The sequence below is a fragment of the Nelumbo nucifera genome, chromosome 7 (genome assembly GCF_055504915.1).
Source record: "Nelumbo nucifera cultivar China Antique chromosome 7, China Antique-T2T, whole genome shotgun sequence".
Classification (NCBI taxonomy): Eukaryota; Viridiplantae; Streptophyta; class Magnoliopsida; order Proteales; family Nelumbonaceae; genus Nelumbo; species Nelumbo nucifera.
In genome coordinates this window covers 28735587-28739291 of record NC_142655.1, presented here as the reverse complement: position 1 = coordinate 28739291, position 3705 = coordinate 28735587, and positions in this window count along the sequence as shown.

Below are 3705 nucleotides of genomic sequence, written 5' to 3'. Positions count from 1 at the left end.
AATAGTGACGTTGAAGTGATTCAAAACCTCCACTATCAGAGGATGCAGAGGAAGACGGAGGTCAGCGATGAGCTGCTCCTGGAAGATCACTATCTCATCAGGACCGTGCTCCCAGGGATAGTTGCTGAAAGGGAGACTCTTCAGAAGGTCTCTGGAGAGGTTAAATTGGAGAACCAAGGTCCTAAGTCTCTTCATCGACATGGAGGAAGGACCAAAGCTATCTGGCTCCCTGCCCCGAGAGGTAGAAGCAGTCTCGCCAGAAGCCTCCCGAGCTTCCGGAGCCTGCCCCCAAGCTTCCACTGAGCTCAAGGGGGCGTCATCTTGGTCATCACCCCTGGAAAAGACGCGGTACGGATTCCTAGACATACTAACAAAATGATAAGACTCACCAGGGAAGAGATGAACTGAAAAGACGGTGTGAACAGAAGAAGAGCTTGAGCAGCTAGATGAAGACGTGACCTCAAAATCCGAAAGCATAAAAGAAATGAGGCCTGGGGCCCTCCTATTTATAGCCACTGTGCCCTCGAATCGACGGCTTGGATTAAGACGGATATGATGGTTCACAGTCAAGCTGACCGCACGCCTCCTAAAGCTAAAACGTGACTAGCTGCACGTCTCCCATGATTGAGGCAATGACGACTGCACGACTTCCGGAGTTAAGAGCTGCTTCGGCGCGCTTTTTGGCATTCAAAAGGTCTAGAGACCCCCTGACTTCTGCACGCGTATTTAATGCAAGCAGTCAATCAAGTTTGAACTTCGGGTCAAATCCACCCGTCACACTTCATGAACTCCTCACGCTAAGGTAGCACCCTTAGCCCGAGGTGTGGGGGGCAATTGATGGAGGGTGATTTGACCCAACCCCTTGAGACGGTGACACGTGGACATGACTCAACACAAGTAACAACTCAGCGCAACAGCCTAACCGTGACTAAGTAACAAGCCTGCAGGACAGCTCGCCACAAAATGAGCTCACTACAGCGCGAATCCGATGACCCCGATGTACTAAAAGGGAATACTCCAAGGCAAGTCTATCCCAGCTCGCGAGCTAGGATAACCAGCTCGCTCCAATACTTAGGTAGAAAAACTGTCTCAAGGGCCACTTCAAGAGGAATCACCTCGAAGTACCCCTAAGAACTCGCTACAAGGTAGCTCGCTACAATGTAGCTCACAACAGGATAGCTCGCTGCAAGGCGGCTCACTATGGGATAGCTCGCTGCAAGGCAACTTGCTATTAAGCGACGCGACATTTTCAGGAAGCTTCTATCTGACAAGACCGTACCCGTCAAACTGCACCACGTCTCTTGACTGGCCGCGCAGTCCCTGCCAGCTCAACAGACTGCACCCACGTCTCTCGACAAATGGTGGCGTGTCTGTCCTTCCGGGATGTGTCACTCATCCAATTGGGTAGTACTCTACAATGGTTACCTGCGCAGACCTGGCAAATAACGACTGCGACAGAGGTCTAGTGGTGGTTACGCCCGATTTTACAAGAACGCTCATATTTAAGAACCCCATGGTCGAAGGGGAAAATGTATCTTGAACATATTTGAACTTTGTCTCGAGCTAATCTCGAATATTTAGTGATCTAGCGCGACCTGCACTCTTAGCCTTCTTTGCACTCTTTACTGCTTTTTTCAGCGTTCTAACTTAAGCATCGGAGTATTCCCACCGAGCAAGTCCCCCGGGAATCCTTCACTGTCTTCTTCTCAGGTATTGTCCATCACCAGATAGGAACCAGTCAGTTGCTAGCTAGGAGTGCCCAGATTGCACAACATCAGAAACCCAAACTTCTAAGTAATCGATGTTTACAACCGAACTGAATCAAATACCTGAACTAACCGATTCAAAATCACCAAACCTGAAATTTTGGTTTGGTTATTCGGTTTTAACCTAAGTATGCTCACCCCTATAAATAAACCTAAATCTATACCTATACATCTATATGAATAATGGCATGGAACTTTTGTTTGACTAAAACATTCATAATTTTTTGAATTTAGTCCATCTCTAATTGTATGGATGGAAATATAATTTGAACAATCATTTTCTCCTCATTCAATTTAATCTCTCTCATTAAGTCTTATATTTAAGGTATCAATGCCCATTTCCATTCATTGAATCCTATTTTGACTAGAAAATTCCTATTTTTGAATTTGGTCCCTCTCTAATTGTGAGGGCACAAAATGTAATTTGAACTATTATATTTTTCCTCATTCAAATATCTTTTGTTAAATCTAATACTCCTGGTCTTAACTCCCATTTGAATCCTATATTAATTAACCATATTAAAGAAAAATAAGTGTGATAAAGAGTAATTATTTTATTGATTATAAAAATAAAATACAAATTTAAAAATAACCCCAAAATCGAATTGCTTCCCTATTCGATGGCAAATCATCAATTCAATATTTTTGGGCCAAATGTGCGAATCCTTTATATTATAATTAAGTAATAATAAAAATTAAAGAAGATAAAAACATATAAAAGTACTAAGGAAAATGTAAAAAATATTTAGACATATCTCTAATATCACTTATTCATCATATGAGTGTGACAAATAAAAATATTTTTTTTTATAGATATAGAAATATAAAAAATATACAAAATTTTAAAAACATATTCTTTACTATAATCATCATAAAAAATTTCCATGTGCACATTTACGAAATACCACATGTGAGAATGGCATCTCAATTCACATTTCCACTCATGAGAGAGGGATCTGGGTTGATTCAAGCCGAGCAGAGCTGAATAGTACGAGGCTCGAGCTAGAACCTTGAGCTCGAGCTCAGCTCGGCTTGAGCTTGATTTGAGAAAATTTTATTTGATATTAAAAAAATTAAGAATTATAATATTTTTATTATATATAAAAAACATTATAATATTATTATATATAAAAATATTAAAAATTATATATAAAATATTTGAACTCAGCTAACAAACCTCACGAGCTGAACTCTATTAAACTCAAGCTCGACTCGTTTATTAATCGAACGTGTAAATTAGGCTCGAACTTGGCTCAAAGCTCATTTGAAACCGAGCTGAATCAAGCTCGAGTAGCTCGTGAAGCACTGGGCTCGTGACGACACCCCTAAGTGGGATCCACCAATTTGAAAAAGATAATATAGTTGTGAATTTAATTTAATAAATAAAAATAAAATAAAATACCAATATAATAAAAATATGCGCAATAATTCAATAACCATTAGTGATTGATGAGGATCCCTAATGGGTTTGGTTTGATCTTTTTAAGGTTTTGAACTTTCACATTTCTTTGATATAAATGAAAATAAATGTAAGGGTCCCACCAAATTGTACGTTAAGATCTACAACAGATTACAGATGTATTTATTCTGCATATCCGGAATATTGTGTTCAAACTGGTCATTAATCTGACGGTCCAGATTGAGCTTGGCAAGGTGGAAAAAAAAACCTTTCTTCTCTCGCAAAGTTCCTTTTTATCACAAAACTCAAAAGGTAACAAAAAAAAAAAAAAGGAGGAAAAAGGAAACGCCACCCAAATTTTCTCTCTCCTCTTTTTCTCAGACTACGAGCTGTCCGAGATCCGTGTATTCTACAAATGCTTCATCTTCCGCCTCGTATCATGCTATGTGGGCCACCGTGGCGTAACATTCCTTGTGGGCCACTAATGTCAGCTTGGAGATGGGCTAATTCGTGGCCTTGGCATTGCATTCCTCTGAACAT